This window comes from Camelus dromedarius, chromosome X (assembly GCF_036321535.1).
Source record: "Camelus dromedarius isolate mCamDro1 chromosome X, mCamDro1.pat, whole genome shotgun sequence".
NCBI lineage: Eukaryota > Metazoa > Chordata > Mammalia > Artiodactyla > Camelidae > Camelus > Camelus dromedarius.
In genome coordinates, this window is record NC_087472.1 from 38,609,814 (window position 1) to 38,624,511 (window position 14,698).

Sequence of the window (14,698 nt, forward strand, 5' to 3'; positions counted from 1 at the left end):
CTAATCCCACCTAGGCTGGGACATCACATGCCAGGCCCCCTCTCCCTGTTGACATCTTCCTCATTCCACTTGGGCTCTGACATCCCATCATCAGGCCATCCTCTCTTCAAGGGGCTCTGATTCCCCACCCCAAGCATCCCTCCTCACTCCATGTGCATGCTTTCTTCACCATCCTTGGACTCTGATAGTCCAAGACAGAACACTTCTCCTTGGGGATGCTCTTCTCACCCTGCCCTGGCTGTGACTCACCACGCTGGACTTCCATCTAGAATGAACACTCTCCTAACCCTATTTTAGCACCAGAACCCCGTGCCAGGTCACCCCTCTGCATGAACTCCTTCCTTTCTTCATTTCAGCTTTGACACTACATGCCAGACTGCTTCCATGTGTGATGACCTCCATCTGCGTAGGTGCCCTCCACACCCTGCTTAGGCTTCATAACTCTATGCCATGCCTTCTTGACCCCACTCAGGCTCTACCGCCCTGCCCTCCATGATGCCTTCCTTGCTTTGCCCCTCCCGATGGCTTTTAGACTGAATTGCTCAGGGATGGGAGGGAGGAGAAAGTGCATCAATACATTGTTTAATGCCTTGGTGAGGGAAGTGTCCTATGTGTCCTCCAGGAGGTATGGCTAGGGGGTAGCTAAGCAGTTTGCAAGTAAATGTATTCTATTATATCCATTTCCCTGAACTTCTGGATTCCTTCTTCTATAGGATTTTAGAGAAATTCAGGCATTTTGACTTCAATGACTGCAAGCTGTCATGGAGTCCGGGCTTTGACTAACCAATTTAATAGACCATTACAACACATCTCAATGCTTCAGCCAACACGTTCAATTTTGAATTCTGGATGAGTAAGTACATCAGTGAATCCAACACCATCAAGTCTTACATTTCTTCCCTTCCGGTCAGCACTCTTAGAACTCAGTTCCATACATGCATCCTGTGCTCCTTGGCAGTATAGACTGCTGAGGTCTAGAGTCTCTTGGGGAATAGGCAGGCTCTCTCTTGGATCAGGCCTTGTACCACTCTAATTTGTGCTGTGTTAGGAATCTAACTCTCCTTATGGACTTGGAGCAGATGAGAATGTGGATCCAGCTAAACACTAATTTGTCTGGCAACGTCCCCAGGGGCGTTTATTGAAAGGGTTGTATGCAGAGGAGGCCTTGTTCCCTGGGTGTGTGTGTGGAGGTGGGGTTGGGCGAATGAGGGAGTACTGCCTTGGTTTCTCAGCAAGTGGGGATTGGAAAAGCTATGCATATTTTATGTTAATCAATTATCTCTTTTTCTCATTTCCCTTTCCTTGCTTCCTTGATAAAGAGTATGGTGGTGGCTAAATGTTATAAGTTAGGTTCCAGATAGGAATATCATTGAATCAGTATCACCTCATGCTGATATAGTGGCTCATAGATTTTGTGTCCCCTCTGTGTTGGAGATGGTATTTTTTTGCACAAAGGACAGAAATGGCTTTGAATGACAGAAGGGGTAGGCCGTGCTGATTATTCTTTGCCCTGTACCCCCATTCAATTTCTATTCTTCGTAGCCCTGCTTTGTTTACTAGGACATTTACCCCTGCAGACTATATTCTTGGCTCTCTTGCCTGCTGGCTTGTAGTTGGGTTTGGTAAAGGGGTGGAAATGGTAAGAGATCAGATAGTGGAAAGAAAGGGGGGCCAAGGTGTTCCTTCCCCGCTCCCTCCCTGTTCTGACACTGCATCTCTGGCAATAGTTGCATCTCTGTAGACTAGAACATATACTGTGCTCCTCCTCCTCATGGTTCCAGCATTCACTGGGCTCTGGGAAGTCTGTCACTTCCTTTGACCCCTTGGCTCTAGGGGTGATAACAGTTTACCACTCATACTTCACTCTCCCTTGTTTCTTCCTGTAACCCTGACCATTCACTGTAAATAGTCTTTTCGCAAACTATTCATCTGAACCATCTAGAGTGAACTATTTTCCTTCCAAGGCCCTGCTGATAAAAGTCTCTTCATATCTTCATCCTTCGCCTTATCTCCATGCTTTTAAATAACAATAATACTGGTAGTGGAAAACTCACTTGAGTGTTTTTCTGTACACTTTCTGGGCTGTTTTCCAGTACTTGGAGATTGAGCACCAGGAAAATAAAAATGACTCATCTAGAAAGGTTACCTTTTTCAATAAGAAGTTTAAAAAATATACATGGTCATGATGAAAAATTTAGGAAACCACAGAGAGAGAGAGGGGGGAGAGAGAGAGAGAGAGAGAGAGAGAGAGAGAGAGAGAGATAGAGAGAGAGAGAAAACTTCCAGAGATAACCCCCATTGACATTTTGATGAATATCCTTTTAAACTAAGTTGCACACTTCTTTAAAACATCCACAATTCCTGAAGCAGTGCCAGCTTGAATTCTTGGGCTTTTGGAATTTTCACAAGTGCCCTGTCTGTGGTAGGGTGTATAAAGCAGGAGCAATTGAAGAAAAGCGAAGCACAGCAGAGGAGGAGGCAGACCTGGGGTGGTTTCATGGTACCGCCCCTTTCTGGACTGTCACATTTGTTGCACTGGATGGACCCCGCCCACACTAAGTCCTGCTGGGCTGGGCTGGGCTGGGCTTGTGTGCTCTCTGGGAGGGGCTGCCTTCCGCAGTTCTCACACTCAGAGGAATCCAAGCCAGAAGCATGGGTAAATAAGCTACAGCCGCACAGCTGGCTGCACAAAGCTCCTTTGCAATACATGGAACCCTCTAGAGCCTAAGGCAGCCCAGAGAGAGAAGTTAAGAACCAATCAATTCTCCAGCGGCCCTGAAAATGTTAATCTCAAATTGACTGCAGAACACAGATATGTTCCCACAGAGCAGAATCTAATCTTATTGTGGGTAATAACTTCAATCTTCAGAACTGGAGCTTTTTTCTAGATGCCAAGGTCATTTTGTTTGCCCTCAAAATCCGAAGAGCCAAAAATTCCTGCTATTTGATTCCGATGTCTCCTCAAAAGAAATGACACTATGTATGTGTAGAACATCTTGTCCGTATCCCCTGCATTTGCTTTTCCACTGCCCAATGTTATGCTGACCCCAAATAATCAAGCTTTTTCTCATCAAGTTTATAAATTAGGCTGATAAAACAGAGCCTGGAGTGGAGGAATCTGCACAGGCAGAGATGTACACAGAGTGGAGGCTACGCTAAGCTAGCTGACTGGTGCTGATGCATGTTTATTTTTTTTTCCCTGGAGGATGCCCCAGCTGATTATTTGTCTCACTGCTTCAGAGCTAGCTGAAGTGTCAGCTTTCTACCAGTTTCCTCCTCTGGACGGTCAGCAGTGCCAACGGAAGGATGGAATTTTGACATCGTCCCTTGCCTTTTCTTTCTTTCTTGTTCTATTATTCTTTAAGGCCCTAGTTTCACTCTAAAATGATCCTGTTGTGATTTTTTTAAGACCTAAATAAAGAGATAGCATATGAAAAATCAGGTTTTCTTTGACGAGCAAAAGAAAGATGTGAAAAATGTGACACAGGCCAACCATAGGACCGATAGCACAGAGGGAAACAATCTTATTTTAAAAAGAAGACCACTTTTCACTTTAACTCCACTAGTCAAGTATCTTTTATTCAGAAATCTTGTTGTATCTTTTCAGTTCATGCTGAGGTGAGATCATTGTTAAGTTTACTGAGCTTCAAATAGAAAGGTATCTGGGAAGGGTGGACTCTCAGTAAACTTGTTTGTTTACTCAAAATGAGTGCCAGGACTCAACAAACTTGCGGAAGCTCCCTAGCGACTACCTGCACTTCTAATTGCAGTTTATTTTTGTCAGGCTTTGTTCCCATATACCCTTGGCTACACATTAAAAACAGCCTCAAGATTATCAAGCAGGAGTGTAAAGAGAACCACAAGGAGAATTTTAGGAGAAAGAAGCAGGGATTAAACCCAGGTGAAGAGATGTGCAGACAGTCGCTCCTTGTAAGTCTGAAGACAGAAATTTTGAATTGCATTGTCTAAAAGGAATGGCAACAGCAAGGCAGGTGGAGATGTGACCTCAAAATCCTTGAAGATGAAACTTGTGATATTAGAGGAGGTATTATTAAGCAGAGTGGGGGAGTGGCTAGTAATGCAGGTTATGGTGTGAAATGGTCAGACTATATGCTACCACATCAGCAAAAACTGTCCTTTGCATCAGGGCATGTTGATGCTTGAGTAATTGAGGCATTATAAGGCAGGCACCATCCTATTACAGTGACCACCATCCTTATGGAGCTTTATATAGGACGCTAGAGCAGTCTTCAGTGGTGTTTTTAAACAACAGAAAAGTTGCATGATGCACGCTTTCCTCTGATTCTGGTCCATGCAAGTCACTTCCTGTAAGGGAATGACTAATTTAGCAATGATATAACAGGTTCCATAGAAAGTACTCCTGTGATTGTCATCTAGAGTACTAAGATTACTTCCCACTTTACGAATGAGGGGAGGGTAATATTGATGAGAACCCCAAGGGGATAGAAAGGGCAGCAGCACTTTTGTAAAGAGGGAAGAGCAGACTGAATCCTGGGGACCTTTGGCTAGGGAGTGGGTCTGGGTCTGAGAAAGGCCTGTATGTGGGATACAACACATCTGTCATAGCCTATAGTTATCATAATCAAACTTTATCATTTTGCAAATGAGAAACCAAGGAACAGTGAGGTAAATAAATGCACAGCCATTTTTTCAAGTACACCTCATTAATTGAATGGGTTTATATCTTTTGATTCCCAGCTCAAGCATGATCCTGTTGGACTACAGTGCCCCTAACAGACATATACCAAAGAAAGATGGTCCTACTCAAGTGTGAAGAATCAAAGAGTTAACTAGACTTGGAGTGGATCTACTTTTTCCTTTTTAAGTTTGACTGAAACAAACTAGATGTTGAAAGAATGAGAAGATATCTTCTGCCTTGAGAACTTGATTTTTATGTGCGTTGAGAACTGAAGCATCCTAGCATGGTGTAACAGAAAGGCATTGGATATAAGTACTTATTTCTTCATTTGGCATTAATGTGTGACCTAATTCTCGGAGACACAGTTTCCTCATCTGTAAAGTGGAGATAGTAACGGTGCCTAATTTATACTGCTATTGTGAAGATTAAAAGAGATAATGCATGTAAAGCACTTTATACAGTATTCGGCATATGGAAATAGCTCAACAAATGTTCATTGGTCTTTCTTTTTCCACTTGTACAGGAGCTGGTCTAGTGCACTTAGCCTGGGTCAAAAATCATGGCTCTAAAGAGTTCTCTGAATTAGTTAAAGCCCTTTGGGCTGTATGTAGGATGGCTCATCTCTCTGTAAGTATATTCCCAAATATGGGTTTTAGCGTACGTTCAGATGTGGCTTTGCTCATCCAGCAAAACCCTAGACCACAAGAACTTTATTTTTATGATTCCTTTTCCTCCTCATTATTATCTTAGACTCCAGAAGACAGGGCTGAATTTCACAGGCAGCTCTGTAATTCAGGTTAAGAGACATAAGGCTAGAAAGTCCACCATAGCTGGACTTTGGGCTTTGCTTGCCCTCGGGCAGGGATTCTTAGCCTCCACAATACTGACATTTTCATCTGGATACTTCTCTGTTGCGTGTGGGGTGCTGTACTGTGCACTACAGGATGTTTAGCAGCATCCCTGGCCTCTACCCACTAGAATGCCAGTAGCACCCCATCCCTCCCCTGAGTTGTGATGACCAAAAGTATCTCCAGACATTGCCAAGTGTCCCCTGGGGAGGGGGCAACTTTGTTTCCAGTTGAGAATGAGCCTTAGGAGAAACGAATCTGCTAGCTCTTTGGCACACAAACATCCTGTAGTATAGGCTAATGAAATCTTTAGGAATGATTGGAAATTTAAAAGGCAAATGATGAGTGAGTTCAGGCAGAGGAACAAGGAACAGTCTGGATTTTGAAAAAGAACCATTTTATTCATCAGGCCTTATGGATACAGAAATAAATAAAACATAGGTCCTGTTCTGGAGGAGCTCACATTTTAATGGGAGAGGCCACCACTTGAAAAATGAGAAAGCCATGGAGTGAGTGCTTTGTTGGGAAAAAATGGAAGTTGCTATGGGACAATGAGAGCCAGAGAATGGGCACCCATCATAGTTGGCTGCAGGGAAGGCTTTCCAGAAGACATCACATTTGAGCTGAAGAATGAGTAAGACAGCCTGGCAAAGATAAAGGGAGGATAGAAGAGACATAAGAGAATTGGGGGTTTGGAGGGAAATGCAAATCATTTAGGTTGGCTGGGAGAGGAGTGCTCAAGAACAAGGAGTGGTGGAAGAGAGGGCTTGTCAGACAGATAGGCAGATCATGAAAGTCCCTCTAAGTCACATGAAAGACTCAATTCTGAGAACTATCAAGAGCCATTGAGTTTCTCCATCATGCTGCTTAGATTTAGGGAAGATTAGCTGCAGTGTGGAAAACAGATTGGAAGTAAGGCGACCAGTCAGGAGGCTATTATTGTAGTCCGGGGAGAGATGATTTTAACTTGAGTTAGAGTAGTGGCAGTGGGAAGGAATTCAAGATCTATGGTGACCAGTCAGGAGGCTATTATTGTAGTCCGGGGAGAGATGATTTTAACTTGAGTTAGAGTAGTGGCAGTGGGAAGGAATTCAAGATCTATTTAGGTGATGAGAGCAGTAGGATTTGGGGACTAGTTAGGAATGAGGACAGTTTCTGGCTTGTGGTACTTGTCATGTTATTCACTAGTATGGAAGAGGTTTGGAAGGAAGATGAAGTTTAAGTTTGGAAAAGTTGAATTTGAATGTGATCATTGAGGTGGGGATATCTGGTCAGCATTAAATATATGAGTTTGACGATCAGGAGAAAATTTAGGGTAGAGATACAAGATTGAGAGTCATCAGGGGAAACTGAAGCTATGGAAATGAATGAGATTGTCCAAGGAGAATGTGTATACTGTAAAGAGATGAGGGCTCAGCTTATTCCTATGGCCTGGTTCTTCACTTCATTTGTGTCACATCCTCTGAGAGGCTTTCCTTGACAAATGTATGCAAAATATCACCCCATCACTCTATTCCTTTACCCTGTTTTTATTTAGTAACACATTACTATCCCATATTAGGTTAGGTATATAACCCATTAGCTTTTTGGTTACTCTCAGATATTTACAATAGTTTGACTAACAGGCATTAAAAAGTTCAACCACTCAAAACCAAAATTTCTATCTCACATTCAGTTTAAAGCTTCTGTAGCCTCCAACCTCCAGTGCCTCGGGACTAGAGATCACACAGATCTCCAGTGAAGAAAGGTGACTTGGTCTGTTCTTTCACTCTCCTTGCTCCACTTCCTCCCCTACTTGCTCTGCTGCTTGGGCTTCCTCCAGTGTGTGGGGGGGAGGGTAGGTAGAAAGAGGGAGTCTTAAAGGGACAGCCCAAACTTAATTGACTGTGGCTGGTGTAATCTGGCTATCAGTGTCCTTTGTAATGCCTCAATACTGCCTTTTTTGTAATGTGCTTTTGTAATTTCTTCAGAGACTCCTTCACTCCCCATCCCCCTAGCGGACCTCATCTCTGCACCATTCCTGATGGGGACAATGTGTGCCCTGACTGCCCTGCCTGTCTCCCTCCTTGGCTCTTGCCTACACAACTTTCTTCTCATGGAATCCTCATTCTTGCTGCTGGAGTTGCCAGATACACTCTAAGAAAACTCCCTGGCCCACTGAAAACATGGTCCCTTGGAAGCCTAGACCTCTTTCTTTGCCCTGCTGCTGTGAACAACTTCAACCAGCCTCCTGCCTTCAGATTTCTTCAGGTAAAAGTCAAGCACAAGTTTCTATCTTCTTTGACACCACAGGACACATGTGAAGTTCTCCCATGAACTCTTCCTGCTTCAGTGGCAACACAGGCAGGCCTAAAAATTTCTGTTGTGCAGAAGACTTCAGCCTGGGAGTAAGATGCCAGTTTCCCCTCTTGAAAGGTTTAACTGGGTGGGACCAGTTTGCTTGGCTTGAGCAGGGGAAATGCAGTGCTTTCTGTTCCTATGAATTCCCCTCAAAAAATTCTCTTTCTTTTCCTCTAGTTAATCTCTAGAATTCTCCTATATGGAATGGAAATGACTGGTGAGTAATGATAATTGAAATACCAGTTTAGCTACCTCTTAGTAAGTCTTATATAATGTGTTATTTATTACTGAGAAGCAATATAAAGTACTAGTTAAGAACATGGACTCTGGAACCATACTGTCTGGCTTCAGATCTCACCATTTGACTTCTCTGTGTGCCTCAGTTCCTTTATTTGTAAAATGGGAATAATAATGGTATCTACATTATGGGATTTTTGTGAGGACTGAATGTGTGTGTGAGAGTCTTAGATTCATATTTCAGAGTAATAGCAAGTGCTATGTGTGTTTGCTATTAGTGCTGTTTATTTTTCTTTGACTTAGAACGTTAGCTCCATGTGTGCAAGATCTTTTTTTGTTTACTGCTGCATTCCCAGCTCTTAAAAACAGTTCATTTAACAGGCACTAGTAAATGTTAGTGCCCTCAGACTTCTCCTGAATAAATTAATGTGACACTTAAACTTTCAATGTTAAGGTATGGGCAGAGAATGTGGGGTCTGAGAAGAATAAGAAAGACAATGAAAGATAGGAGAACCAGGAGACTGCAGTGTTCCAAAAGCCATAGGAGAGGAGACTTTAAAAAGAAGAAATGGGCAACAGTGGCAAAAGAAAATAAAACAGATACGGCCATTAACTTTTGTAACAAGGCGCCCCTATCTTTTGCTTTCATATCCTGGTAAGTAGTGGTTTTCCTTCCTTCAGAGATACTTTTATTAGAATGAATGACCATTCAGATTCAAATCTTTGAATAGGTCTTAAAAGTCATCAACCTCCAAAGAACAAACCAGTCCTGCACTTATTTAGTTTTGGCCATGACTGCAAAGGACCCATCTTCAATACATTTCAGTACATTTTCCCTGACCTGGACTCTCCTCTTGAATGAAACAGCAAAACCTGCTATTAACATCTGCATACAACTCCATGCCACTCCTGCTAAGGATACCCTTCTCCCTTTTCCCTTCCCCTAATCCATCCCCTCTTTTCAAGAGTATGAGTAGTATATATAAAGAACCCTTACAACTCAGTAATAAATGACAAATAACCCAACTTAGAAATGGACAAAGGATTTGAATAGGCATTTCTTCGAAGAAGATATACTAGTGGCTATTTAGTTCACAAAAAGATTGTCAACATAATTAGTTATTAGGGAAATGCAAATCAAAACTACAGTGAGATACCACTTCACGCCCACTGGATGTCTAATTAAAAAAAATACAACAATAACCAGTGTTGTGGAGGATGTGTTAAATTGGAACCCTCATACCTTGCTGGTGAGGATGTAAAATGGTGCAGCCACTTTGGAAAGCAGTCTGGCTATTCTTCAAAAGATTAAACATAGAGTTATCATATGACCCAGCAATTCCACTCCTAAGTGTATACACAAGAGATTTGAAGACATATGTTTAAAAAATTCACACATAAATGTTTATATCAGCATTATTCATAATAGCCAAAGTGTGGAAACAACTCAAATATCTATCAGTTGATGAATGGAGAAGCAAAATGTGGCCTATGCATATAGTGGAATACTATTCAGCCATAAAAAGAATGAAGAATAATTTGAGTGATGTCACCACAAATGGAGAACTGCAGGGCTCCTTGAATGGCTGTAATTATCTACTGAATAAAGTCCAGATTCTTTAACATGACTTACAAGACCTCTGAAGTTCTAATCCCTACCCATCTGTTATGGGTTGAATTACATCCTTCCCAAAATTCATTTGTTGAAGTCCTAAACCCCCAGTACCTCAGAATATGTCCTAATTTGGAAATTGGGTCATTGCAGATGTAATTAGTTAAGATGAGGTCACTATGATGGGCCCTAATGCAATATGATTGATGCATTTATAAAAAGGGGAATTTTGAACACAGGGACACATATACTAGGAGAATGCCATGTGAAGATGAAGGCAGAGATCAGGGTGATGCTTCTGTAAGCCAAAAAATGCCAAAGACTGCCAACAGACCACCAGTAGCTAGGAAAGAGGAACAGATGTTTTTTTTCCCTCATGGCTCTAAGAAAGAACTAACTATGAAGACACCTTGATCTTGGACTTCAAGCCTCCAGAACTGAGACAATAAGTTTCTGTTGTTTAAAGCCACTCACTTTGTGGTACCTTGTTACCACAGCCTTAGCAAATTAATACACCATCTTTCTAGCTTCATCTCTGATCACTTTTTCCTTACACTTTATGCTCCAGCAACACCAACTTCCTTGTACTTCCTTTGCATAGACCTCATGTTTCCCACATTTGTGCTTTTGCCTATGCTATTCTTTTGCCTGAAATACCCTTTCTGGTCTAGGTAATTCTTACTCATTTTTTAAGTTTCAGAGAAGCTATTACTTTTCGCAGAGACTCTTCACTGCTCACTGCCCACCAGGCTGGTTCAAGTGGCCTTCCTTGGTGCTCCCACATATCCTGCATATCTCCCCAGCTCTGCACTTTCCACATCATATTATAATATTATGTTTATGGTTTGTCTGCCTCCCCTCAGCCCATGTGATAAACTGTGAACTCCTTGAGGAAAGGGTCACCAAAATATCAGTGCCTAGTATGGTATACTATGCATGTAGTAGATGCTCAATACATATTTTTGAATAAAAGGGTGTGCTCTCAATATTTACTCATCTTCTTTCTTCCCATAGCATCTGCTAAAGTGCTTCACATGCAATGAGGGCTTAGTACATCTTGACCGGTGGTTCTCAACTGAGGACATTTGGCAATATCTGGAGACATTTTTGGTCATCACTACTGACATCTAGTGAGTAGAGGCCAGAGATGCCGCTAAACATCCTACGGTGCACAGGACAGCCCTTCCCTCCCCACTTCCCGTCCCACACCCCTCCTTCCCGGCCAACAGCAAAGCAAAGCGTTAACTGGTCCAAAAGGTCAATAGTGTAGAGGTGGATAAACCCTGATCTTGCCTGAATAAGAGACTGAATCTACTTTTTACATGCTATGCTTACTGTAGACCACTAGTGCACTACATTTGCTTTGTCAGGAAGCCTGTTTTTTCCTTGTTTTTTTTTTTTTTAATTAACAAAAGTAAGCTTATCCAGCCAGAAATGGAGTGTCCTGGAAACCAGAATTAAGACTTTGGCAACTGAGATGTACCGGATCGACAGGAGAACAGATATGTAAGTTATAATACTTTTATGCCTGGAATGCTCTCTAGCAGTGAAAATGAATGAATTAAAGCTACAGGGATACATTTCCTAAGCATAATGTTGAGTGAGGATAGCAAATTGCAGAAGGTACATACAGAGTGATACTACTTATGTACAGTACTCTATATTGTTTAGGGATAGACATATATGTAGTAAATGTAGAAATATATACATGGAAATGATCAAGATCAAATCTGGGGACAGTGAAAACCTCAGGATTGAGGTGTTACAGAAGGCTTCTATTGCACTGACAATGCCTTATTTCTTAAGCTCAGTAGTGGGCATATTCTTGTTATATTATTTTTATACAGTTATGTATTTTTGAAATATTTAATACTTTTAAAAGAGAATGATTGTGCAATACTGAGGCATCCTGTTACTTAGGGCTGGGGAAAATCTCCATCTTATTAGTTTGCACTAGCCAGAACTAACATGGTAAAAATCAAACAACTCATTAAATCCGATCATTCAGTATGGGACAGGAGTTTATGTATTCTCCATAGGATAATCATAAATTCCTGTTTCCATTGTTGCAGCTGGTTACTGTCTGGGTTTGCTTGCATTGGACCCCTCACAATATTTGGCAGAAGAATTAGAGCACAGCATCCTTGTGGCAAACAAGGAGAATCAAACAGAAATGGGCAGCAGTTTGCAGAACATAGAATCTGTGTAAACAGGCACTAACTTAGTTTTGCTTCATCATTTATGTTTATCTCTGTGTGTCTGTAGCTAGTTCAGTGAGACTGTCTTAGAGTAAATGAGTCAGATCCCACTTTCTCTTCAATGAGGTAGACCTTGGAGAGTGAGAAACTGTACGTATAGAAGGAAGTAAAAACATTAAATAATATCTGGAAATTTTGCTGAGGAATAAGGGGATTGGACTAAAAATTTTCTGAAGTCCCTTCTGGCTCAGGGTGTTTCCAGTTCTGCCAAGGACCACCTGTAAAGAAGGAGTGGGGAAGTGCTTGGTCTGAGTTCCCACAGGCCAGGTTAGGGAGGGGAACACATTCAAAGCCCAGGCCTGAGCAGAGTGGGCCCTGAGGGCTGAGTTGGCAAAGCTGGACAGAACAAAAGGACTTCCGTTTTGAAGTGACTTCTTCACACTTCAGGCTGTGGGCGGGGTGTTGAAGGGCGAAAGTATGGAAGGAAACTCTGGGTAGAGCCTGGGAGCTGAATTTTACTGTTTTGTCTGCTAGAATTAAAATGATTTTTTCTTTTTCTTTTAAGATTTTTCAAAAAAAATTATATCATCAAAACCATATTTGCTAATAAGAAAGTTGAAAAATACAAAAACAGAGGAGGAAAACAAAAAATTTGTTTAGTTCCGCCACCTAGAGATAGCCACTATTAATATTTTGCATATTTCTTTTTAGTCTTTTTCCATGCATATCTACTCATTTTCACTAATTGTTGTGATCATGTATTAATGTTGTATCTTACTTTCAAACAATATTAGAGCATAAGCATTTTCCTGTCATTATGAACTATGTGCAAACATCATTTTTATTGTCTGTATAATATTCCATTATATGACTATACTGTAATTTAATTAACCATTGAAGCATTGTGTTTTTTTCCTAGTATTTTATTATTCTAAGTAATACCGGGGTTAACATCATTGTACAAAAAGTTTGGGTACATCTCTGTTTCCTTAGGAAACATTCATTCATTATACAACTATTAGGGAGGGCTTACTATGTGCCAGCTACTATGCTAGGTGCCAAGTTTCTGCCTTGGGTGGGATGTTGTCATTTACTAAGACAAGAAACACTGGAGGAGGAGCAAATTTAGGAGAAAAGATGGTGGGTTCATCTTTGGAAGTGCTGAGATTGAGGTGCCTGCAAGAAGTCACATGGAGATGTCAAGAAAGCAGAGCTCAGTGAAGAGGTCTAGATAGAGCTATAAAATTACAGTCATGGCCATATAGATGGTAATTAATACCAAATGCGTGAAAGATCATTTAGGAGGGGCAGAGTATATGTAGCCTAGTCCTGAGAATGTCTGGCTTTCAGAGGTTAGATAGCAGAAGTGGAATCTACAAAGGAGACTGAAGAGAGGGCAAAGGGGTAGGAGGAAAAACAAAAGAGTATGGCATCATAGATGCCTCAGGAAAACTTTCAAGGGGGAGGAAATGGTTAACAGTGTAAAATGTAGGGGAGAGGTCAAGCAAAATAAGGAGTGAAAATGCCTTTATCTGTCTATCTACTATCTATCTATCTATTTATACAGATTTATTGAAACAGGGATCATTGGTTGGGTATCTTTTTGAGCACAGTTTCAGTGGAGTGTTGGTGGAAGGAAGCCAAATTGCTGAGTAAGAAGTAAGGGAATGCAGATTGCAAATGTACCTGTAAAGTACATTTTCAGTAAATTTGCCCATAAAGAGGAGCTGGAGAGGTACCTAGTGTGTAGGGAGGATATTTTTTTTAAAGATGGCAGAGACTTGAGCATATTTAATTGCTGATGACAAATCAGAGGAACTTGAGTGTGGTTAATGGCTGATGCTAAGAATGGAGGGAGATAGAGGGAGGGAGAGGAATCTATAATTACTGGGTAGATATAAACATTTAATAGTCTATTGATACAGATTGCTCACATACTTTCTAAAAGGGTTTTTAACCAACATACACTCCTACTACCAATTATGAGAAAGCTTGTTTGGTGGCTACTTTATCATTAAGTGTTATAAAAACAAACAAACAAAAACCTTTGCCGAAGAATTTCATTATTCTACTTTGCTCTTCTTTGATTACTAGTGAGTTGACTGTTTTAACCAGTTGTGTTGGTGTGTGAATTTAGTCTATGTCCTTTGCCCAAAACGTTTCTATTTTAGACAGAGACTTTTATTTGCCATAAAAGGCTGAAAGTCAAAGGATCAGAATGGTATCATATTTTATCTTCCCAAGTTATACGGTCTAGAGTCTTCATCTTAGAAGTCCACAATTTGACAACTTTTGGCTCAGCGGAGCGGAAAAGAAAGATGATGTATCATCTGAGAGAGACTCCCATCCTCAGTCCTCAAGCTCCCTTTGCTAAACTGGGACGGCATTCCCCCAGTGCCTTAAGGCTCTGGCTCCCAGAGTCCCCCTTGGGGTGGGGCGGCCCCCTACCGAGGAGCCCGGAGCGCCAAGCGGCCCCTTTAAGAGTCCAGCTCCTCCCCGCTCCAGGGAAAGTTGCAGCTTTTTCCGCCTCCCAGGAGGGTGAGAAGAGCCGGCGGCCGGAGCAGGGTTGCGATCTTCCCGGAGCCCGAGACCCTCCCCTGAATCCGGCACTGGGACGTCTCGCCCTCTCGTGGCACCTGTTGCAGGTAACAGGTAGGTCCATGGTCCGCGACCGCCACTCCGCCCTCCGTCCCGACGCCTCCTGTGCCCCTAGTCCCTTTTCGCTGCCTAAGCGCCCCCACCCCCATCTCGGGAATCTGCGCCCTTCCCTCCCCGCCCTTCCGCTCTCCCAGTCTTGCTTTCT

At 42.0% G+C, this 14,698-nt stretch overlaps 1 protein-coding gene across 2 annotated transcripts in view; it reads left to right on the forward strand.

Annotated features, from left to right (window-relative positions):
• Window positions 1-14,698, forward strand: part of SYTL4 (synaptotagmin like 4) — a 106,143-nt gene that overhangs the window by 42,670 nt on the left and 48,775 nt on the right. The window contains exons 7-12 of one of the 2 annotated variants that reach the window (XM_064482963.1): window positions 3,785-3,930; window positions 4,720-7,758; window positions 8,026-8,065; window positions 8,540-8,740; window positions 10,712-11,203; window positions 14,140-14,547. The gene's annotated coding sequence lies outside the window, so the exon portion shown is untranslated. The remainder of the gene's footprint in view (window positions 1-3,784; window positions 3,931-4,719; window positions 7,759-8,025; window positions 8,066-8,539; window positions 8,741-10,711; window positions 11,204-14,139; window positions 14,548-14,698) is intronic. The other variant, XM_064482964.1, reaches the window with a different exon arrangement.